Source organism: Xenopus tropicalis, chromosome 6 (genome assembly GCF_000004195.4).
Source record: "Xenopus tropicalis strain Nigerian chromosome 6, UCB_Xtro_10.0, whole genome shotgun sequence".
NCBI lineage: Eukaryota > Metazoa > Chordata > Amphibia > Anura > Pipidae > Xenopus > Xenopus tropicalis.
The window spans coordinates 94,540,875-94,566,065 of NC_030682.2; the positions used below are offsets into that span (position 1 = coordinate 94,540,875).

Below are 25,191 nucleotides of genomic sequence, written 5' to 3' on the forward strand. Positions count from 1 at the left end.
TAGGAGCTTTTTGTGTATGTTATGGGCAAGTACATGCATCATAAGGAACTACTTTCCGATATCAGTACTGCACATGTGCCCAACTTCATTTGGTACAGGGGGTGCGTTACAAGTTGTAAGCCCTAGCAGGAGGTATTCCATGGACATCCAAAGAATCCTGTGTGCAGAGTTTAATGTAAGTACAAGTGCTATGTAAGAATAATGATGGGAGATACAGATCAAAGTACAAATTTATGACATCTGAAGCCATGGTGCTTGTCTTGTTTGTTAGAACAAACTGACACAGACCATATGAAACATACATTTTGCATAAAAGAGAGTGGTAGATATAATTAGAAATTTCCATGCTTCTTTTCAACAGCTATATTGCAGCATGCTGGATAAAGAATTAAAGCAATGATTTACAAGTGGCCACTGGTTTTATAAATATTATGTATAATATAATGATATACATGTTCGTGTATTGCTTTTAACTGATTTTTTCAGACCCTGGCAGACCCTTTGGAACGCCTGAAACCTTTATAAAGATGTTTTATTTTGCTTGACATTTGAGCTCTCCAACATTGATCAAATTTGTTTTCACATGTATTCCTTTAAGGGCAGTGGCACACGTGGAGATAAGTCAACCACAATAAATTTTTCGATATTGTGAGCGACTAATCTCCTGTAAATGCCATTCCACCGCCAAGAATGTAAATTGCTGGTGGGATGGCATACGCTTCACGAAGGTTCAGATGATTCCTTGTGAGACAACTTCGGGTGACTTAGGGAAACCAAAGCGGCGCGTATGCCTTCCCACCGGGGATTTACATTCTTGACGGTGGGATGGCATTACGGGGAGATTAGTCGCTTGCGACTTCAGTAAATCGCGGCGCCACGTATGCCATCCCACCAGCGATTTGCATTCTAGCCGGTGGGATGGCACTGTGGGGAGATTGTCGCTTGGCAACTAATCTCCCCGTGTGTCACAGCCCTAAAGGTTGTAACACTAACATTTGGATTTGGCAAGTGGCATAATAGAGGCAAGAAAAGGAATGTATGATTTTGGATCAGGTGTCAAGCATTGTATTAACCCAACCTGCCATGAGTCTCTGTACTCTATATACATATATTTCAGGCTGCAGGGTTTCTTATGTTACTTCATCCTGCAAGTTGCTAAAATTGGGACATTTCTCACTGCTCAGTAAATTAGGGAGAATTTCATTATGGTTCTGTGTTTGCTGCTAATTTACATTTTGTTTGAACATGTAATGCTGCTTTAACTTGGCAGCAGAGACAGAGGCCCGATCACAACATATCCAGCAAGTGATGAAATTGAAACACAAGGCTCCCACATCACTTTCAATCAGGCAATAAAGCTTGTATGTTCCCAAGTGCCTTTGTGTTGAAGTCAAAATGTGCCATGTGTGATGTTTTATCCATTAAGTTGAAACCAGAGAGTCCCTCGCCGCAGTTGTAGGCTAGTACACATACATTTGGTCCATAAGCATTTGCTGTTTTTTTTACTTTTACTCTTTACTTGTGCTTACTGAAGTACCTTATTTGACCTCACTTTAATGGACCTATAAAACCATGTGATACTCATTACATTTTGATTAGGTTGTGCTGTGGTTGACAGTGCAACCATAATGTAATGGGTGGAAAATGTAGACTTCAAATTAACTGAAGGTAACATGTAACTGTCTGAATTAAGTCACTATATAAAGGTTGGTGGATACAGAATATTGCAAATGTAACAGTTAAGTAGGGTTGAAAAAGACAGCTGTCCATCTAATTAAGACCATCGTTATATTGTTAAGTTTTACCAGTAAGTATTGGGCTACAAATAAATAACCCACTACTCTTGCCGACTATGCACCCATATCCTTTCCCTCTTTATGTATGTATGTGTGTATGTAACATATATACTGTATTTATGTATATAAACCGGTAAAAAGCCTGGAGGTAAGGATTGTCTCTCTCAGAAGGCAGCTTTAGAGAATAACAGTGGCTATGTTCACTGGATGAAAAGCCAGTGCAAGTGTTGCGAGTTAATTCATCATCATTAACCATAAGGTGGGTAGGAGTTAGCAGTCTGACCAGGAAGTGAGGACATGTGGGTGCACCTAAGAGAGCTGAGAAGAAAAAGCAAAAAGACTGAGTAAAATGTTTAAATTAATTGGATTGAGTTCATAGGTGGAGGGTGATTTTTTTTTTTTTTTTTTTTTTTTGTATAGGGAGGCTAAAGTTGGCCATACACGCCAGATCTAGCGAATTCTGCACTGGTGAAAAAATACCCCAATAATTATCTCACGCAGCTTACATTTATTTTAATAATTTTAATAAGCACGTGATATGCAGTAAAAGGCAGTGGGCACTGGCAGCCCAAGTTTTGCGTGCCACCTCTTACCAATTAAAAAATTGTAACTGGGGTACACTGCTGCCATTGTGCAGTGGAGAAGGCCATACGTGACTGCAATGATAAAGCAGGAAGGCCAGACTGCTGTCACTGCACTTCACCTGCTATTAGTTCTACCGCTATGTCACTGCTGTACCATCAACATGGGCACTGCTAGCTACGTAAGCAACCTGAATCACTGGTCACAATCATATAAACTATAGATGAGTGATTCTTAACCTTCCTAATGCTGCGACCCTTTAATACAGTTCCTCATGTTGTGGTGACCCCCAACCATAAAATTATTCCTAAAACCATCGGAAGTATGTGTTTTCTGATGGTCTTAGGCGACCCCTGTGAAAAGGTTGTTCAACCCCCAAAAGGGTCCCGACCCACAGGTTGAGAACCGCTGCTATAGATGCATATACAATATGGAATATCCTACTCAATTTATTTCTTTGCTCTGTGCTTACTGCTTTTCTGTTATTTCCCATCTATTTTTAATTCTCTGGGTAGGCCCAGCTTAAGTAATGCAGGTATTGGTTGAAGGGAGGTTCAAAGTTCATCCTCCAGCCAATCGGATTCCTGCAAAGCTTTACTGGGACTTAAGTTGTACAGATCCTTGCAGGAAAAAAATATTTCAGCTTCGGTGGAGTAGAGGAGGATATTTTTTTAAATATCAGATTTGTTTGGATAGGCTTAGCCACACCAAGCCTTAACGAAAATACGCCCGTGATTGAGTAGCAAGTTTCCCAGGTATTCCGACTGCCAGAGGACCAGTCTGTTCTGGTGTTAAAGAAATTAACTTTAAGTTTTTTACTTGCATATTTAATATGGTAAATTGAAAAATTCCCTCTTTTGTGGAAAACCCAGCTGTGAATAAAACCTAGGTGCATACATGTTTAAAGTTACAGGGGGTCACAGTCTTTTCTTTGAAAAAAATATTACCACCTGTCTAATGAAGGATGTTACACTGCAAATTTTTATTCTTATTTGTGCAACTGGTTTTTTGTTTTCCCCTTTGGCTTATGATTTTATTAAATGTTTCCCTTAGTCTTGTACCTTTAAGTTTGGACTTCAGTAGCACTATGTCATGATTTTCTCACTAGTAAAACTATAATCTCTGGACTAGCCGCTTTTTTCCTGAACAACTTAATGCTCCTTGGAGGAGAATGTGGTTAAATGTGATGTCTTGTGCTTTATAATCTTGTCAGTCTGTTTGTAACTGGCATTATTTAATCATTCACATTGTCTTATTCTTCTGGGCCACATTGTCATATTCAACTGGGCCACTGTCAAATGCATATAAAAAACAAATACCCCCTCATTAATCACTGATTTTGATATTTTCATCTGTCTGGTTGCCTAGCAACATTAATATGGTGCTGTGTTTGTAGACAGCATAATTTTTTAATTTTATTTGTATTTATTTTGTGTTTAAATGTTTCTGCATGTATCAGCGATAACATGCTGACAAATGTTTCTTCCACTCTTCCCTAGCACACTCGCTTGGAGAACATAACCATTTTAATAATCCCAGGCTACAAGCTTCAAATAAGTTGCTTCATCTTTGTGACATATTGACAAAGTGACCTGAATGTCATAATGAATTTTTAATTTATTTCTTTATTTTTAAGAATGAATCTTTCATTTTAACACTGCTCAGCAGCCTCTATTTGTCAGAGGTATAAATCAATTCAGTACGCAGAAGAACAATGCTTTAGAAGGCATATATTTACTTTCAATAGAAGGTGTGAATACTTATCTTTTCTGCTTAGAGGGAGAGTGTGGAAAAAAATGCTTGCCTTGCACTTTGCCGAAATGTATAATAGTAGGCACTACAGCACTTAGCTGGGAGGATGAGTATAGAGAAAAAAAACTATATAGTGTAGTAGCTTGTACTATAAAAATAATGTTAATCGTGTGGTGTAAGTATACATGATATAAAGTGACGATAAAGCAGTAAGCAGTTTTTAAAATCTGCCTGCTACTTGGGGTTTATTAGCAGGGATTGGATATAGATTGTCCAGCAGAGTCCATAAGATGCACTTCAGCCACCAGTGGTTGGATAGACAAGGGTGTAGGTCAGTGTTTATAAACCTCTAAAATCAGACTGCATATCGACCAGACTCCAAGGTGTCCTTATAGGAGATCACTGGTACTACTTCATCTCACAAGTAATGCATTGTTTAGCGTTTTGTATCTAAACTATATATATATATAGGTTGAACATAAAGAAGTCGCTCTCAGGTCTTATGTGCAAAAATAAAAAAGTCTTTTTATTTCATGGTGAACTCAGTTCACCATGAAATAAAAAGACTTTTTTATTTTTGCACATAAGACCTGAGAGAGCGACTTCTTTATGTTCAACCTTTGTTTCCTATTTTTGAGGATTGCACCCAGGCAAACTTTAACTTTTATACGTGAGTGCCTGTGGTTTTCTACTTTATATATATATAAGCATAAAAGTTCCCGATAAACAGCACTCACGATATAATGAAATCTCAGGCGCCTGGGTGCAGTCCTCTTCAGCGTAGATAGTAAACAAAAATATGAATCGCATCGCTCAGGACTTATAACAAAATTGTAGTTTATTAAGTGTAGAAACAGAGAACTGACGTTTCGGCCACAATTGCAGCCTTTCTCAACTTTGAGAAAGGCTGCAATTGTGGCCGAAAAGTCAGTTCTCTGTTTCTATACTTAATAAACTACAATTTTGTGTTAAGTCCTGAGCGATGCGATTCATATTTTTGTTTACTATATATATATATATATAGATTGAATTACAGTGGTGTGAAAAACTATTTGCCCCCTTCCTGATTTCTTATTCTTTTGCATGTTTGTCACACAAAATGTTTCTGATCATCAAACACATTTAACTATTAGTCAAAGATAACACAAGTAAACACAAAATGCAGTTTTTAAATGAGGGTTTTTATTATTTAGGGAGAAAAAAAATCCAAACCTACATGGCCCTGTGTGAAAAAGTAATTGCCCCCTGAACCTAATAACTGGTTGGGCCACCCTTAGCAGCAATAACTGCAATCAAGCGTTTGCGATAACTTGCAACGAGTCTTTTACAGCGCTCTGGAGGAATTTTGGCCCACTCATCTTTGCAGAATTGTTGTAATTCAGCTTTATTTGAGGGTTTTCTAGCATGAACCGCCTTTTTAAGGTCATGCCACAACATCTCAATAGGATTCAGGTCAGGACTTTGACTAGGCCACTCCAAAGTCTTTTGTTTTTCTTCAGCCATTCAGAGGTGGATTTGCTGGTGTGTTTTGGGTCATTGTCCTGCTGCAGCACCCAAGATCGCTTCAGCTTGAGTTGACGAACAGATGACCGGACATTCTCCTTCAGGATTATTTGGTAGACAGTAGAATTCATGGTTCCATCTATCACAGCAAGCCTTCCAGGTCCTGAAGCAGCAAAACAACCCCAGACCATCACACTACCACCACCATATTTTACTGTTGGTATGATGTTCTTTTTCTGAAATGCTGTGTTACTTTTACACCGGATGTAACGGGACACGCACCTTCCAAAAAGTTCAACTTTTGTCTTGTCGGTCCACAAGGTATTTTCCCAAAAGTCTTGGCAATCATTGAGATGTTTTTTAGCAAAATTGAGATGAGCCTTAATGTTCTTTTTGCTTAAAAGTGGTTTGCGCCTTGGAAATCTGCCATGCAGGCCGTTTTTGCCCAGTCTCTTTCTTATGGTGGAGTCGTGAACACTGACCTTAATTGAGGCAAGTGAGGCCTGCAGTTCTTTAGATGTTGTCCTGGGGTCTTTTGTGGCCTCTCGGATGAGTTGTCTCTGCGCTCTTGGGGTAATTTTGGTCGGCCACTCCTGGGAAGGTTCACCACTGTTCCATGTTTTTGCCATTTGTGGATAATGGCTCTCACTATGGTTCGCTGGAGTCCCAAAGCTTTAGAAATGGCTTTATAACCTTTACCAGACTGATAGATCTCAATTACTTTTGTTCTCATTTGTTCCTCAATTTCTTTGGATCTTGGCATGATGTCTAGCTTTTGAGGTGCTTTTGGTCTACTTCTCTGTGTCAGGTAGCTCCTATTTAAGTGATTTCTTGATTGAAACAGGTGTGGCAGTAATCAGGCCTGGGGGTGACTACAGAAATTGAACTCAGGTGTGATAAACCACAGTTAAGTTATTTTTTACAAGGGGGGCAATCACTTTTTCACACAGGGCCATGTAGATTTGGAGTTTTTTTTCTCCCTTAATAACGTAAACCTTCATTTAAAAACTGCATTTTGTGTTCAATTATGTTATCTTTGACTAATAGTTAACAGTTTTTGATGAGCAGAAACATTTAAGTGTGACAAACATGCAAAAGAATAAGAAATCAGGAAGGGGGCAAATAGTTTTTCACACCACTGTATATACCCCCTTTATAATAAGTAAATGTTGCATGCAACCAACTGGAATACATTCGTGTTTTTATTTTTTTTTGGTGGGGGGGGTTTCACTGTTGGATTGATTTATTTGGTAGCGAAATGGTTGTTTTACATCACATGATGCCTTTTCTTATTAATCATACAGTAGGTAATAATTTGTTGCATAGTGTTTACTAGTAAATACCAAAGTACCTGTAATAACTATTTTTGAAGAAAAATTTTTCAAAGAGTGCTTAGTGATGCATCACTCAGCTGTTCCTGGAGTGTCACAGAGACACTCCTCTTCAGTATATGTCATGTTATCTTTCCTCTTCCTTTCAGGAATAGCCAGTTATTACCTGTAAATCATCCCAGGTGTAATTCCTGAAGTATATGGGGATTCCTGAAACAGTTATCAAGACTTTCTAGTTAGACTGCTTAGAGAGCCTGCTAGAGTGGTCTTGTAGTAAAAGCTAGGGATAACAAAAAAACATGTATTGCAGTGAGCAAACGGTTAGACACTTTTCATTTGGGGAAGTGCAATAAATGAATACGGTATATCAGTTTAAATGTGTGCTTTCAACTCTAAAATCAACGTACAGCTAAAAGGTTTAATTACATATTGTGTGGAAGTTTGTTGATACAATGGCCTGTGTGAAGGCCATTGTCTGTGTGGCTATGGTATAGCCACTGTCATGATGATAATTTAAAAGAATGCCACCTTACTGCTGTGTGACCTGCATGACAAATGTTACTTGAATTGCACATTACAGAATTGAATGGCACAAATGTTGAATGTGTTATCTTATCGAGTCTCGGTCATAAATCGATCAGACTGTGGTTGCTGCTCGCTCCTCATGGCACTGCACTAAGTGGATCTGGTGGCCAGATCTAGCAAATATCTATTTGATGAGGGCTCAAGACAAGGAAATATTTCTCCTTATGGCCAGCTTTAGGTTTATAGTAGACCTATGACCACCTATGCTGGTTAAAATTCTGCTGTCAGTGAATTGATACAATTAAGTTGGCGTTAAATTCTTTGAAGAGGATGTATTATGTCTTAAAAAAAAAAAAAGCTACATATTCATACTTATGATGTTCACATTCACTTCATGACCTGAACACTGGCATGATACCTGAAACATTATATTCTTTGTTTTATGTGTCTTTGTTCAAGTTTGTTGACTCAGATCACATTGCTTCTCAGCCAGATACTTGTGTGGAGAACAGATGAGATACCTGACATAGAAAAATGTTGAATCGTAATATTGATGTTAATTTGAACGTCTATGAAACCACTGTATTTCTGGCAGTGTTCTTTTTTTTTTTTTAGTGGGAGGGAATCAATCCCTATTTATATTGAGCACTGTTTAGAACTGCCAGTATCCTTCTTAAATCTCAGTACTCAAGGACATTGTGTATTTATAACCTTCTGAGAAAACAGATATGAAAATGTGTGGTTTGGAAAGCAAAACTCCTATTTTTTATTTTCTTTATTTTTAAAGTCCTTGGCAATGTGTTTGCTCCCTTGAATTTATGATAAGAACAGGTTTTAGTAAATGGATAAATTAAGTTCAAAGTATCTGAGGTCTTGCTGCTTCAGTACTCTTAAGAGAGGCCCTTAGAAGGCATTGTAGGCAAGATTGTTTTACATTCTGTTTTGTCAATTAGAAAGAAGATTTCAAGCTGTTCTCTACTTTCTGCTTAGTCTCTGTCCTCGTTAGAAGATGTGTTTTAATTAAGATTTTTAAGTTGCATGTCAAGCAAGTATGGATGATTTACCTGCGGTAGATGTCTCTTAATCAGTGATAAATTGCTAGTTCTCGTGAGCTGTTCTAAATGAAATACATGCTCTGCTATCCCAAAACAGTTTCAAGCCTTGTAACCAAGATGGATGACACACAAGTGTATCAGCAAGTCTTGCTTTATTTACTTGCCCGATATTATTATTAGTTAAGCTAAATATTTTCATAAATTGTACAAGGAAATTTACTGTGTTTGTTGGACATTTTTTATTAACTGTTTAGACCAAATGTATTTTTTTTAACGTTGAGTTTAAGGATCCTATTTATTATGCTGTGCAAAATAAATTTGCAAAATAAAACAAAAAAAAACCAAACAATTTAACGAGCTGTGTAAAATAAATGGCGAATTTCACTGTTCTACACCATTATCTTACATTAAGTTCCAGCAGAAGAAAAAACATGTAAAAAATTACACCCATCTTGGAGGGCTAGTAAGGGAACATGTTTTGTTGTCCATGGGGACCAGATCTTATCAAATTTTTTAATTGAGGACAGCCCCTGTGCATATATGTTAACTGATACAGTAGGACTTTCTGACCATTTCTATGCATTGCTTTTTCCTCAGGGATTGCTTATTTTTCCATTTGAGTGCAATAAGTCATTTGGTATGGATTAATAACAAGCAAAGCAGGGCCCACTCTGCCATAATGGGGGCTGTTTTTTCCACTGGATTCAACAGGAGCAATATTGGGTCTAGGAATATATATACGATAGGAGACGGCTAGCTTTCTCTGTCACCTTGGCTCAAAATTTCTGAATAGGCGGGCATTGCCCTACCATATGTATGAAGTCTGCAGGGGAATGATTGCATTTGGGATAGCAGCTTTTCAGGTGAAGTCTGTGGGGGGTTAAATAAGTCCTATGGAGATATCTTCATTGAATCATGTTATTTTTTTCACTTTTTAACACTGTTTTGGGATTCAAGGATGTCTTTCCACATTTCGGGGGTGAGATGGTGCACAACTCTTGACCATTTATTGTAACGTTCCTGGAGGACAGAGTCTCTCCGGGTTTATTCAATAGAGAAGAAAATTGAGAAACTGGTTTAAAGGAAAACTATACCCCCCAAACAATGTAGAGCTCTATAAAAATATATTGCATAAACAAGCTCATATGTAAAACCCTGCTTCATCTAAATTAACCATTTTCATAAAAATATACTTTTTAAGTAGTATGTGCTATTGGATACTCCTAAATAGCAAATTTTAAGAATGAAGGGCCTCCTCCTGTGATTATAGGATTCACAGTACACACAAACAAGCCAAGGCACACATACATGCTAGGCCCCATAAGCCAATCTTTTGGTTCCACACTTCTTCCTGTTAGAGCTGCATTATTTCTGGTCATGTGATGTCTGAGGGAGCACACAGCCCATCACTAAATAGTGGATCAAGGGAAAGGCTGTAAAAGAGCAATAATTAAGTAATTCAAAGAAATTAGTGTCAAGCTCATAGAGGCTTCAGGTCCATCCCCTTTATTATCCCATTAAATAAGGGGTCTGCAACAGTATGAGCAATGTTTAAAGTACACCTAAGAAGGGAGGCCATCTATTCAAGGGGGTTTTCAAGGGGCCAGAGAAAAGATGGCCTTTCCTAATTTAGCTTCTGTGATAGTCTCATCCAAAAAGGCCCAGTCCTGTGCGCCCAAACTATTTTGGCTTTTCGCTATAGCTGTGATTTCCTAACTTGTTTGGTTTGTAAAACTTGTAGGGTGTTTTGGGCTGAGAGCCAGTCTTTATTTGTGTGAGGGGATAGGGGGGTTCTGGCAGAATGCTTTTTCAGTTTGTTGGATGTGGGCTTCTAGGTTGGTAATTTCATGTTGGGTGTTACTATTAAAGTTTGTGATTTGTTGAATATAGAGGCCACTAGTATAAGCTTTCAGAGAATTCCACATAACTTGTGGGCTAGATGAGTCTTTATTTCTATATGACTTTTAAGCTCCTCCACCATAGTGGTTATGTTTTATTGTTGTAACCAGAATCTATTGAGCTTCCATATCCTATTGGAGGCTTTGGGGCTTGTTTCATTATTTAAAATGATGGGGGAATGGTCAGAAATACCTCCTGGCAATATGTCAATTTGGGAGGTTTGTGCCAAGATATCAGGGTAGCCCAAGGCCAAAGCTATGTGAAATGTGGTATTGTGTAAGAAGGAGAACAATGTAAACCTTTTTTCCTCTAGATGTTTTTCTCTCCAGAGGTCTCTTAAGTGAAAAGTGGCATGTAGACATTAATTATGGTATACATTTTACCATTTAGAGTAAGACATTATTATAAAGCAACCTTCAGAATCAGATATTAGTTTAGTTAAAGAAAAGTATCAATTTTTAGAAAAAGAATAGATACTCCTCTGGCATAGGAGGAGTAGGTAGAATGATAATATGCACCCAATCAAGTTTTTATGGAGTGTACAGAGTTTACTCCCATCAAGATGAGTTTCCTGAAGCAGTATTAAGTGAGGTTTAAGTCTGCGGAAAACCTTAAATACAAGGCCTCTTTTTATCGTTCCGCCCAGCTCACAGTCATCCCAAGAGAGAAGTTTTAACTCCATAAAACTATTGTTAGATATAACATTAGGAGTGGGGGTGGTCCTTGCACTCTGGAAATTCGGAAACTTCTAAGTAAGTTGAATGTTGTTTGCCAAGCATTGTCAGACTGGCCCACCAGGATACCAGGAAAACTCCCGGTGGGCCCAGGTGTAAGTGGGCCCTCCTGCTCCTGACTATTTGGACTGTTTCGTGGTCATGGCCTATTTCTGAATGGGAAGAAAGAGGAGAAATACTTGGAAGAGGTTGAGATGCTAGCATGTGAATAAAGAGGGTTGGGTGAAGAAAGGAGGAAAAATAGTTTTGAAAGTGGGTCTAGGGTCTAAGGTTTTCTGGTGGGCCCCTGGGGTCCCAGTCTGACATTGTTGCCAAGGGTAAAGGAGTGGGGAGAGAAAAAGCAGAGGGAATGGCAGTGCAGTAGTGTTTGTTATTGTAGATGGAAATAAGGCAGTCCCACCCCACCCACTCTGCCCCAACTCGAGTGGGTTTCATTCCCATAACCATTAAACTTTTATAGAAGAAGAGGGAACAAAAGGGTGTGGAATTTAGTTATGTTTCCAAGGCTGTAATGGGTGTGGCAGTCTGTGCTTGAAGAGTTACTCTAGCATCTCCGGGAGCAGCCGTAGCAATTAGTCATATTAATCTGGTGGAGACCGTATGTATCCCTTTAGGTGTAGCACCATGTGAAATGGAGTGTTTTTGATCCTGTCAGTGAGCGTGATGCGTGATACATGCTATAGCGTTCACCTCCAGCTATTTTAAGGTCTCCTCTGGTTAGGTAAAGAAGTAAACCCTGTCTTCTTTTACCACTCGCAGGCGGGTAGGAAGCAACATTGAGTATGGTAGTTGTAGGTTCTCCTTCACTTGGGAAAATTTTAGTCATTGATTGCAAACTGGCCATACATGCTAAGATATCCCTACCTACGGTTGGACGATATTGGGCAAATTCAGTTGTCTGGCGCTGGGACCAAACAATCGAATTAGAATTGTGGGTATAGGCGCCTGTCTGTTTGGGGACCGCATCAACGAGCCAATGCGCTTCCCGTTCCGACGAAAAATCAAACCTGCCCGATATCAGGCCAGATGTCGGTCAGGCAGGCCTGTCATTTGTGCCCATACACGGGCCAATAAGCTGCTGAATCGGTCTAAGGAACTGATGTTGCCAGCTAGAATCAGCCCTTGTATGGCCACCTTTAGACTTTTATAGAGAAATCAGAAAAGACAGACACCCTGTGGTTTTCATACTGTATAGCTGGTTATTTTTAGTGGCTTCACTAAGATTTCCATCTCACCTCACATTACAGGCATATTATGCATTAAAACGTCTATCAGCTAATTGTCCCATATAGCATACCATTTTGGACACCTATAATCTCCTCCTGTATATAATCCCTACCTGTATATTTTTTGATATACAGGTATATACATCCTTATCTAGAAAACTCCAAGTCTCTAGCATTCCAGATAATAGATTACTGTACTTGTAGCACTTTTATGGCTGCACTCAGGTGACCCAATACTTTGTTAAATACCATTAGTCACATACTGCCCGCACAAATATGTAATTCAGTGAAAGGGATTTTTGGCTGCTCTCGTCACCCTCTACTCTTGCTTGAGCGTTGAGATAGCAGTGTAGCAGTGTATACCCACTGACACTCATTGTGTTCACCAGCAAGATTGTCACTGCAATTTTTTTCTTAGAAATCTATTAATTGCAATTAATATGTTGGTAATGTAAGTAGTTACATTCCAGGTGCTCTGTTGGCAGATGTTAGTCTGCCAATATAGCCTATTTCTTTGTGCAGTGCTAGGTGAGGCTAAACATATTTCACGCTTGCATCAATGAGAGTAAAATACTTTTTCTGATATTTTATCCTGATAGTTCTTTCTTCATTACCTTTTTCAAGCATCTGAGGTGTTCAGCTTAATCATTTTCTCATTTCTAGACGTGTGGGTTGCTGCCATTTTTGCCTTCAGCTTCTCTGTTTGAACACAAAATTATTTGCATACAGCTGTGCTAAATGACATTACTTGAGAAGTTTTGGAAGGACATCTTGCAGCTAAAGTACATTTGGCACAATTTCTTCTGATCCAGGTCTCAGAAAATCTCCATTTGGACTCCCAATGGAAATACATTTAGTGATTTGCCAGCTTACTCCATTTGGGTGATGACTCCTAAGTTCCTATGTTTATATTTACTTAGGGTTGAAGTGAATATTATTTTTGATACATAATAAGTCTACTGTAAAAAACAACTGTCTATTTTTAATTTTAGAAGTATAAAACCTTTAACTTTTTATTTAAAGAAAACTTATCCCCCCAAAACCAATACTTAATCAACAGAGAGGTTATATCATATTATGTGGCCTGTTAAAGTACCTAACCAAACTGGATTATATAAAATATCAGTAAATGTTGCCCTTGAACATCTTTTTCCTTAAAGTGGACCTGTCACCCAGACATAAAAAGCTGTATAATAAAAGCCCTTTTCAAATTAAACATCAAACTCAAAATCATTTTTTCATTACCACATCCATACCTATTATAAAAGCATTTAAAAATCCCAGCTGTCAATCATATATTGCCTGCCCCGCCTCTATGCCTTAGGCATAGAGGTGGGGCAGACAGTTACTTTCACTTTCAATTCAGACCTTCTTAGATGTTGCTGCACTCCTAACATTCCCCCTCCCTCCACACCATGTCATTTTGTAACCAGTGCATTGGCATTTGTATCAGGTCCCCCCATACTGGCACAGAAACAAGATTTTGGCAGGATGCAATGTCTGCTTTGATAACAGTGTCCACAAAATAGCACCTGCCTGCTTGCTGCAATTGTGAATTCCAAGGCTCAAATAATTTATATAGTGTAAGTAAAGTTTATTTTGCTTGATAAACACAATAGAAAACAATTTGGAATTATTTCTTAAGGTGACGGGTCCCCTTTAAGCCACCATTTTGTGATGGGCTGTGTGCTCCCTCAGAGACAGAACTTAGTTCTTTTATTGACTCACGTGACCTAATATGTATGTGTGCCTTGGTTTGTTTGTGTGCACAGTGAATTGTATGATCCCAGAGGTGGCCCTTCAGTTTTAGGAAGGCAGTTTTCTATTTAGAAATACCCAGTGGCATATAATGCTTAAAAGGTATATTTTTATATAAAAGTTTTATTTAGATAAAGCCGGGTTTTACATGAACTGTTCTATGCAATATATTTTTATAGAGCCCTACATTGTCCAGGGTATAGTTTTCCTTCAAGCTTCCATCATACAGTATGTTGGTTGTTTAGTTTGTTTAAAGTGTTTATTTAAATTCACCAAACAGTATTCATGTAACTGGCATTTAGAATATATAGCAGAAGATATATGCACACTAAGTTAAACTATGAATTTAAGCCCAGTGTATATAGAGGTGTTAGAAGAGAAACAAGACAGTATTCTGTGACCTGGCTTGGCCAATTTGAATGAATTGGATTGTCAGTGTAGATGTCTCTGTCCATGCATAGTACTGTTGGCTACACTCATCCTTTGGCAAATGGTCAAGATTTGTGTTGTTTCCAGAGCTGAGTTCCCTTCTGCCAATACCTGGATGAAATTGGCATCAAATATGTGATATACTGTAGATTTTGTATTAATAGTTCTTGAGTAGTGCAGTAAATTAAAAGATTTTTGAGGGGACGTCTGAATTCCAGAACCATTCCCTGATAACTGTATAATTATTATTGAGATTGAATAGATTATAGTTAGAGTCCTTAAATAGACATAAGAAAAAGTCAGCATAACTGTACACGGATCACTAGTAAAAGCCTGAGTCTTCAGGGGCACATAAAGCTTTTCATGCAGGTTTTTAGAATCTGTTGGCTTGTCATGCCTGGAATTTTGCCTAGAATTTGTTGAAATACTAAAAGAAAGTCACTGTAAATGTATATGCTTCCATGTCTCCTTTATAAACACAGAGTGATGGACAGAAGAACAGCACAATCGCTTGCCTAATTTTTCAACCTATTGAGCAAATATTTGTTGTTACTAAAACTTATTCTATCTGACTTTTCATTTTATTTAGTTGGATATTATTGTCTTATTAGTTTTAATGCAAGTTGATATGTGATCTAATTGTGTTTTTATTAGGGTAAGAGATACATTTTTTTAACCTCTGCCTGACTCTTCTGACTTATGCTCTGACAATGTTATTGTTTCCTCTGTATTTAAAGTTTCTGCAGCAAAGGTTTCTGTTTTTGATCTAATTATATTTGCCCTTTTGTACAGAGCAGAAATGTTTCAGATTAATTGTATATCTCTCTGGCTTTAGCAAACACTATTTTGCTCTTAGCAAGAAAAAAAAAATCCATCCACTGGACGAGACATGGCATAGCATTGTTTTGAGTAACTTAGAATTAGAAAAGTAGTGTAGGCCATAAGTGGTGCCACTAACAATGCATAATAAAAGGATACATAGACTTTCAGAACTGGCTGTACAGTTTTTTTGTTTAGGACTTAGAAACTGATCCCTGCACATATCAACATGAGCCATCTTATTTGAGTAACACAGAGAAGTTTGACAGACTTGTGGCCTTGGCTTCCACAGTAAATGAGACTATGTTTCCAGGTCACTATGATATCTTAGTTTTAACTCATTGCTCCAATATCCCCACTACTTGTTATGTCCGTCCATTTGTTACATTTTTTTTTTTTTATTATTATTCTTTTAACACTCTGTAACAGTGTGAGAACTAATGAGACCATTTTCTGTCGCTTTGAGAGTGAAATCAAAACCATTCTTGCCCCATATATGATTTTAGCTGCTCAACAGTTTGGGGTCTCCTTTGTCATATTTATTGTTTCATAATAAGTCTAATGTTTTTAGTGGGTGAAAGGTTGGGCAGGCCAGCTTAGCACTCAGTCTCTCTTACTACAGAGCCATGCTGTTGTAATTTGTAAAAAGTGTGAATGGCAGTATATGTTGCTCCAAAACCTGTATATATTGTTTAGCAGGGCTGGAACTACGGTAGGCAGATGAGGCAGGTGGCTAGGGTGCAGTGATGGGGAGCCCAGGCACATACCTCTTCTGCCTCCTCTACCCCAGGCCCCTTGTGCCTATTGTATCAGCATTGCGTGTTGCAGTCGAGAAAGTAGAAACACAGTGGGAGAGAATTGTTGCAGAATGGAGGTGGGGGTTTGCAAGCTGAGTGCAAGAGATTACATTATAGTCACAGATGCTGGCTTTTTAACTGTATACTAATAACAAGCTGAATGGTTCTTCTCCTCTTTAGCCCCGCAGGACATGGTATCCTTTATTTCCAAAAATAATTTAAAATTTTGATTCGCCAGGCTCGCCAAACTGCAGGGCAATTTTTCACTTCCAGTTCACTTCAGTTTTAAATGAGCTTGGGCACAGAGAAGGCAGTTGTTCTGGATCATGTTTATATAGGGTTACTTGCATAGCAAACTTTCAACTTGCTTTTGTGGGTGCAGTTTGAAGCATTTGTTAGCTAATGCAGTGATTTTCACTACAGAAAAAGAAAAACCATACCCCAAAAATAAATTGCATAAAACCCTGCTTCATCTTAATAAACTATTTTTATAAAAATATACTTTTTTAGTAGTACCGTATATACTTGAGTATAAGCCGATCCGAATATAAGCCGAGGTACCTAATTTTACCTAACAAAACTGGAAAAACGTATTAACTCGAGTATAAGCCTAGGGTGGGAAATGCAGCAGCTACTGCTAAGTTTCAATAATCAAAATAAAAACCAGTAAATTACATAAATTGAGGCATCAGTGGTATGTTTTTAAAATATTTATTTAAAAGAAAAACCATAAACTGAAGAGAAGAGGGTCAACAAAAACAATATGAGTACTACCCCATGCTCATTGCGCATTGGCAAACTGGCAGCAGACCCAGTCCTGGAGGACACGTAAGGGGGAATAAGTATTGCGACTGGGAGTGGGCCAGGGCACTGGAGGGTCTGGTTGCAGGTGGCTTAATTTGTACACAAAGGACAGAGGGTGCTAGTCTGGAGGGACCCATATCACCCGACTCGAGTATAAGCCAAAGGGTGACTTTTTCAGCACATTTTGGGTGCTGAAAAACTAGGCTTATACTCGAGTATATACAGTATGTGCTATTGGGTCTTACTAAATAGAAAATTTCTATTTTTAGAAATAATGGGTGCCTCCTGGGATCATAGGATTGCTTGTGCACACAAACAAGCCAAGGCACACATACATGCTAGGCCATCGCTAAATGGTGGGTCAAGGGTTAGAATGTGAAATGGCAATATTTACTGACGTATTCCGTATTCCAGTTTGGCTAGATTTTTCAATAGGTCACTTAACATAATATAAACTATCTGTTGGTTAAGTGTTCATTCTGGGGGGTATAGTTTTCCTTTAATGCAGTGCTGCCTGAGGGCCTGAAGATCACAAACATGTAATATTAGTTTCAGCATTTCTACAGATTTCTACAGATTCTCTGAATCTTTTAATGATATATACTGTACATTATAAAATCCCTAAATTCTTTGCAATTTTATGTTGAGGTTACTCTTAAATTGTTGCAATATTTGCCTGTGCGCTGTGTAACAGAGTGGGGTACCCCTCCCCATCTTTACTTCTGAGAGACCCAGCCTCAATGGAATCTGTTCTTTTTATACCCACATTAAATTTCTGACCTATTGCCAATTGGTTAGATGTTGCACTGGGTTTAGTAAGGATTTCTTTTTTTTTTTCGTTTCTTAGCATTACACAAGTTTTTCTACGATTTTGGTGCCCCTGTCCCAGCTTTTTGGAAACGTTTTGCTGTCATCAAATTCACAATGAGCATATATATTTTTTTTTTTTTTAGAAAACAATTAAAATATCTCGGTTTTAATGTTAATGTTGTCATGTTACAATTTGCATTAAATATGTCTATTACAGTAGAGGCTAAACTGTTTTTAGTATGCAGAAATATAGGAACAAGCATGGAGACTTTAGTAAAGTGATTTAGTAAATTGACTTCTCTGAGTATTTTTCCTGCAGCTGGAGTGCTGTTATTTTATACTTATTGTAACGAGGGGTTATGAAGGCCTAGTACAGGTATAGCATCTGTTATACGGAAACCAGTTATCCAGAAAGTTCTGAATTACGGGAAGGTTATCTCCCAAAGACTCCTTTAAATGATTTTACACAGTGTCCCAGTGACAGTGTTTTTAGGATGTTTTTTGAGACTGCCTTGTACATGCACTGTATTTTACTCTTTTACAGTCAAACTGTTTTTCCTGTTTTTAAACAAAATGATGGCCATCTGCTAGTGCACAAGTGTAGAAACATGCAATAACTTAATTGTTATCACACACAGTATGGCATCATCAAATTCACAATAGGCCACTTTCCTAAAATGATCATTAGGGTTACTGCCAAAGGACTAAATCAGTGCCTGTATCGGCCAGTTTGGCTACAAGAAGGGTGAAAATACCCTCTCTGGTTGTTGGGTAGGATTGGATTATGTGCCCTTTTTTTAAGGGCATTTATTTTGATTTCTTATATAGAGCGTACCAATGTTCTGCTAAATGCAAGTCAGCAGAGGAACAACAAAAAAAATAAGTTCATCAGTGATGTAAAGATGATTATTCCAAGCATGTGATATATTATATATAATGGACCCATTGCTACAACTCTATGCTTGTTTTACATAAACCAACAACAAGAATAAATGGTTGAAGAATTAATAGTAGAGCCACAAGAAAAGTGTTCTTATGTCATATTTTAATATATCCAGATTATTGCTTTTCACTTTTGCCAACTTTGTTTTGGATACAATGAGATGACTCTTTAAGACCAAGTTTATATTGCCAAGGCATTTCAAGGCATCCATTGAATTAGAATATGAAATTGGCCCATTGACGTATAAAACAGCATCATTGTTGACCTTTTTATCTGGAAAGCATAAGACCCTCTTTGTTAAAAATTGAGTCTTCAAAGTATGAAATAAGCTGCATCAAAAGCTAATTTTATCCTCAGATTCTTCATCAGCTTTATATTATTTTTTTCCCTGTACTTTATTTTCCTTTGCTAATAGCATCTTCAAGTTTTTGGACTTTCTTTTCATTTTAGCTGTTTGACATTAGAGAGAGAGAGAGTTTACATGCTAAGTGATTTGCTAAGTGGAACTTTAATGTAAACTAAATGTATTTTGTTGTTGTACTGCAAAGCAATTAGGGTATGGTGCTAGGAGCATAATCCATTCTTCATATAAATGTATACCCCTGGCTAGAATTTTAGCTTAAATATCATATTTACAAGTGTTGTCATACTGTGTATTAGAAGGTAGCAATTTAGTCTGTTTATTTCTCTGTTTTGAATGAATTAATGCAGATTATTTTCAGCCGCACACAGTTTGTCCAGTATAATGGCATGATGTGGGAGTTGATTAAAGCTTTGCTTTAAAGTAGATTCATAAAAGGGCATACAAGCTGTCATTGCCATATTTTCAGCAATGTGCTATATTATTTGGATCATTGACAAATTAACTAACTCTCTAATACTACATTAAAATTTTTATAGTATTTACCCCAAGATGCTGAAGATTAGCTTAATGGTTGCTAGGCTGCTTCTTAATCTTTTGTGACTCTGATGTCTGGCATTGGAAAAAAAAAGGGTATTAATAACTTGGTGCCATTATTAAAAACCTATCCCATTGTAACTGGGGCCATACAGTGTAACATTTTAACATAGTAAGTTAGGTTGAAAAAAAGACATGTCCATCAAGTCCAACCATAATGGAACCTGCCTAACTGCTAATTGATCCACAGGAAGGCAAAAAAAAACCCCATCTGAAGCCTCTCTAATTTGCCTTAGAGGGGGAAAAAAATTCCTTCCTGACTCCAAGATGGCAATTGGAACAGTCCCTGGATCAACTTGTACTAAGAGCTATCTCCCATAACCCTGTATTCCCTCACTTGTACTGAGAGCTATGTCCCATAACCCTGTATTCCCTCACTTGTACTGAGAGCTATCTCCCATAACCCTGTATTCCCCTTCTTGATGCTATATAATGTATCAGCCAGTACGACTGGTTCAGTGAGGGAATTCCACAACTTCCCAGCTCTCACAGTAAAAAAAAATCCTTTCTGAATTTTTAAATATTTAAATGAAACCTCCTTTCTAATAAACGGAGTGGGTGCCCTCGTGTAAACAACCCTAACTTGGCCAGTCTTTATTTATAACTTGAGACTTTCCATACCCTTTACCAGCTTAGTTGCCCTTCTTTGGACCCTCTCTAATTTAATAATGTCCCATTTGAGCACTGGAGACCAAAACTGAATTGTATATTATAGATCAGGACTTACCAGCGCTCTGTTAAGGGGAAGAATAACAGTGGTGCTTTAAAATTTTCAATATTTTTATATGAATGTGACCTAAAAAGTAGATGAAGCAAACCTAGTTAAACAAATGAAACAAAAATTATTATATCTAGTCATGTATTTATTGAAAAAAATGATCCAATAACATATCTGCATGTGGCAAAAGTCACTGAATTGCGCTCTCATAATTTGGTGTGACCCCCTCGTGCAGCAATATCTGCAGCTACATGCTTAGAGGCAGGGCCGGAATTAGGGGTAGGCAGAAGAGGCAGCTGCCTAGGGCGCAACGATTGGAGGGTGCCAGGCAGGAGCCTCTCCTGCTTACCCCTAGCCCGCTCACTTTAGTCATTGCCTCAGCCGCTTGTCATTAGCGGCGGAGGCAATGATCCCTCGCATCGCGAACCGCCGCCGGTTGCCTAGGGCGCCCGGTCGGCTTGGCCCGCCCCTGCTTAGAGGTTACCCTGGGTTCCTTTGTAACATCTCTGACTATTAGACACCTTGCCTTGCAGTTAGAGTTAACTTTGATGGTCGACCACTTTTGAGTAGGGTAAATCAGTCTTGAATTTTTTCCTTTAAATACATAATCAAATATAATAATTTTTGTTTTATTTGTTTAACTAGGTTTTCTTCATCTATGTCAGGAACACGCCACTCTCGAGTATGACACGGGGACGGGGCAACAAGGGGTTACACTCAGTCACCTTTCACACAGGTTAGACTAATATCAAGCACCCCGAAACACACCACCGCCCCAAATAACTATTCACTGCCACCATCTATCATTAACAGGCGATAGAAACCTAATACACAAATATATCACACAAGCTTTCTTACTGTAGTTAGGGTTCATTTATAACACAATCTCCTGCTAACAGTCAACTAGTTAATTAGCCTGTACACAGAATTTGCCCCCCTACTCAACACACATACAGCCAAGCAGTTAATACATTTAGGCCCGAGCAGTTATACAAGGTATGTGGGGATCTTTATAGAGCCAAAGGACAGAACTTATTACATTGCATGTAAAAAAGGTTTTACAAAAGGAGACATATACTGTACATACAAAACAGTAAATAAAATAAAAGGGAATAAAAACACAGAGAAACCCTATGTTTGTTACCGAGTTATCTTTTGTGTCCTCCTGAGGCAAGAGTTTGAAAAAATTTAACTCTGGGTCTGTGCCCTTTTTATCCTCCTGCTGGGCCCCTCCCTCATTACCTTATGCATGAGGAGGGAGTGCCCAGGAACTTGTCACATGACCTCCCCTGTAGACAGCTGTATTTCTCATGCCAGTTTCTTGTCATATAATATTGGTACTTGCCAGTACCCAATATTATTATGAAAGTAGGGGTTTGTTTTGACCCATATGTGGGTGATCAAAATGATACCAAACATGAGGGGTGTCTCATGTCCCAGTCCCCCAGAAACTATCCCTCCTAACTGGTGGGTATAGGAAGTCCCTCTTTGGTATCATTGGGAAGCATGGGGTCTCCTCATAAGCAATATATGATTTATGAGGATGTGAACCTTAAAGCCAAGGAGATATGGATCCCTTTCTATAATCCATATTTTCTCATAGCTGTACCCCCTGCTGTTTTAGGTCCACAACTGACTTCTTTAATCACAGATCAAAGAAACCAATAGCCTCAGGTTTCCCGCCCCCAAAATGGCTGGTTCCGAATCGTCTGCTGAAGTTGTCACCTTCCCACAGTCCCTGGTTGCATATTTAATAAAGGGTCTCTGTGGGAGCCGGTGACCAGATGTTGATAGGGGTTAACCCTATGCCATGCCAGGCAATATTGCCTGGCAATAGGACTTGTTTGAAAATCAGATGATGTTTAAGGCCACACTCATATACAAATATATAAAATTATAAAGGGTTCACAAACTTGCAAGCACTGCTGTATACTGCGAGGTCCTCTCATTTGGCAAGGTTGCCAAATTCATTGATTTGCCCACATGCCAAACCAAATTGGTCTGATTCAATGGTTAGTTTGGGGGCCAATTATCAGATAATATGGAGGGGCCTACAGACCAGCTGGATAAGGCCACTGTCAATGTGCCAACACATCTTCCCCAAAAGGGAAAATCAAAACTGCCCAATAGATATCTGCCTAATTTTTAGCCAGATATAAGTCGAGCAAGCCTGTCTGTGAGCCCAATACATGGGACAGGAACGGTCTGGAAGGATTAGTTTGGCAGTTTTTATTTACTTCTGTATGGACACTTTAAGCCAGGGAACTGGCTTAGAATGGGTCTGTTACTTTTAAAGACTATTAAGGCATAAGATATTCATAAGCATTTTAGATTACAAGACAGTGATGTGCCTGCACAGTTTTATACACAGTAGATCCTGCCAGGCAATCCAATTTCCTTGTATGAGGTGGCATTTAGAAGAATACAGCAAAGTTAAAGAAAGTTAAATCACTGGGGGCACTAGATGTCAGGCACTCCCACTGATTATAATAGCTTACTTGATACCTCAGGCTGGAGCTCCTGTTAGCAGAAAACTGCACCAGCCAGGGGTATTTCTGTATGAACACCATGAACCATACTCTAGCTACTGGACTGTATGCCTCCTCTCTGTGGCTTCTCTCACAGGTCTCCTTATTTTGCAAAGAAATTTGAGGGATGACCTTTTCTAGGCAGCGAGTGAGTGGTCTGCTGTAGCTTCCACTTCCTGATAACAGAACTAATTGTGCCCAACGGGACATCTTAATTAATTAACTAATTAATTATTTTACACCCTTTCCTAAATGTATGTGCATTTTTATTACTTTATCTCTGACTTTTAGGGAATGCTCTGAAGCCTTCACTGCTTTCACAGCAGTCATCATATTCATAACACATATATTAATCTATTTACTGTATGGTTTTTGTTCAGTTACTTTAACTATACACTGGTGGAGGCAAACTGTAAAGTAATTTTACCCCTGTTATGGCAGTTATTTAAGTCTTGCAAACTTCCACACTACAGGGATGTCATACTTATTCAATATGCATTGATGGCCCTTCATAATGAAATTGTTTTATGTATAAAAGCGGCACACATAGACTGACCAAGTACACTCTATTGCTAATCAGCAGAGAGCATGCAAGGGGCCACACATCATATGGTTCCATTCCTGTTGTTCCAATTTCTTGTTCAAACAAAAATACATTGGGCTGAGTTGGTACATCAGATGAAATTGTCTAACTTGCTTAATTATAGAAGCAATATCCATAGCACATTGATATCTGCCTGGAGTGGTGGACTATCATGTACCTAGCAGTAATTGTATTCAGGGGCAATCTCTAGCCCTATACTAGTGCAGAGAGCTCAGAAATTCTGACTCTTTGTCACCCCTGGTAATCGGAAGGAGGAAGCACCCCTGGTCATTTTGATACATGTATGGTCAATTAAATAAAGTAGCATGAAAAAAATGTTTACTATTGTCCCACTGCAAAGTTCCCTAACGCCATATTATTGTGCTACTGAGGTTGTAGTGATCAAAATCAAGAAACAGCAAAGCCTTTGGAAATGTTTGTACTGCAGCTTTTGAGAAATCATCTGTTAACTTTGCATTTAAAGGGTCATTAAAACTTGTTTAATGAAAAAAAATCTTCTAATCCATTAATATGTTAACCCTATCTCAAGGTTGTTACTTCAACATTTTAATGCTTTCTGTTTCAAATCTTCTTTAGAGTCTAGCGGACAATAGGGCAGTCTGGTCTCCACTGTACTGAACCCTGTGTGTACACACTCATTCTTCTGGACTGACTTCCTGAGTGCACCCTATTGCCTCTTGGTACTGGCAATGTAAAGATTATTTTGCGCTGGCGAAAGTGGTGTCATGGTACAGGGCCCAGAAGTAAACAGCATAAATGTGCACACTGGGGTTGGAGGTGATCCATGGAGGTAAATATGGTGGTAAATTTGGTCTTTGGGCCAGCAAAAATGTGTCAGTCTCTCCATACCCCATTAATGTTCACACTATAGAATACCATCAATGAATAATATTTATTGGCAGAGAGTTTTGCAAATGTGCAACGGAACCCTGTGTGCCTAGATAGTGATTTCTAAAAAAAAACAAAAAAACCTCTTATCTCCCTAAGATATGTTGATATTTCTGATGGGGGTATATTAAGACACACAAAGAAATTATGATTGTAAAAATAATAAACAGTATTTATGATTGCAGTTAGAATATTTCTAATTGTTGTAGCAGTATAGTTATCGAAAAAAATAACTATGCATTTACATTTTTAAAAGTTATGGAGCTAGGGTATTATTTTTACTCTATGAATACAAACAGCATTCCCACAATCACTTATTGGGAATCCGCTCTGGACTCTTAAGCACGATTTCCAAATCTTCTGTCTTTTTTGGATAAATAGTGAGTGAGTTATGCATGTGCTTCTTCGTTTTTTTTTTTCTCCCAATGCTTCAATTATTGTACGTGAGGAAGTCCAGAACTCAACAACCATAGCTAGAATTAGTGTTAAAACTTGCAGCCCTCATCATATTTACAAAAATGTTTCATTAGTCATCTTCCTTCCCTTCCTTTCCTGTTATGTTTTGGATTTTGTTGGAGTAGCTGTCAGTCTTCTTGGCACTAGTTAATTTGCTACATAACTCCTGTTGGAAAACTTCAAAATAAACTGCTTTATTCTTCTTTTCCATTTAATTGCTATATCTAAATACTTGTATCTAGTACAGATATGGGATTTTTTGGAAAACTGATATCA

The 25,191-nt window shown here is 38.3% G+C and overlaps 1 protein-coding gene across 3 annotated transcripts in view; it reads left to right on the top strand.

Annotated features, from left to right (window-relative positions):
• The window catches only part of cdkal1 (CDK5 regulatory subunit associated protein 1-like 1), a 477,082-nt gene that overhangs the window by 144,357 nt on the left and 307,534 nt on the right, over nt 1–25,191 (top strand).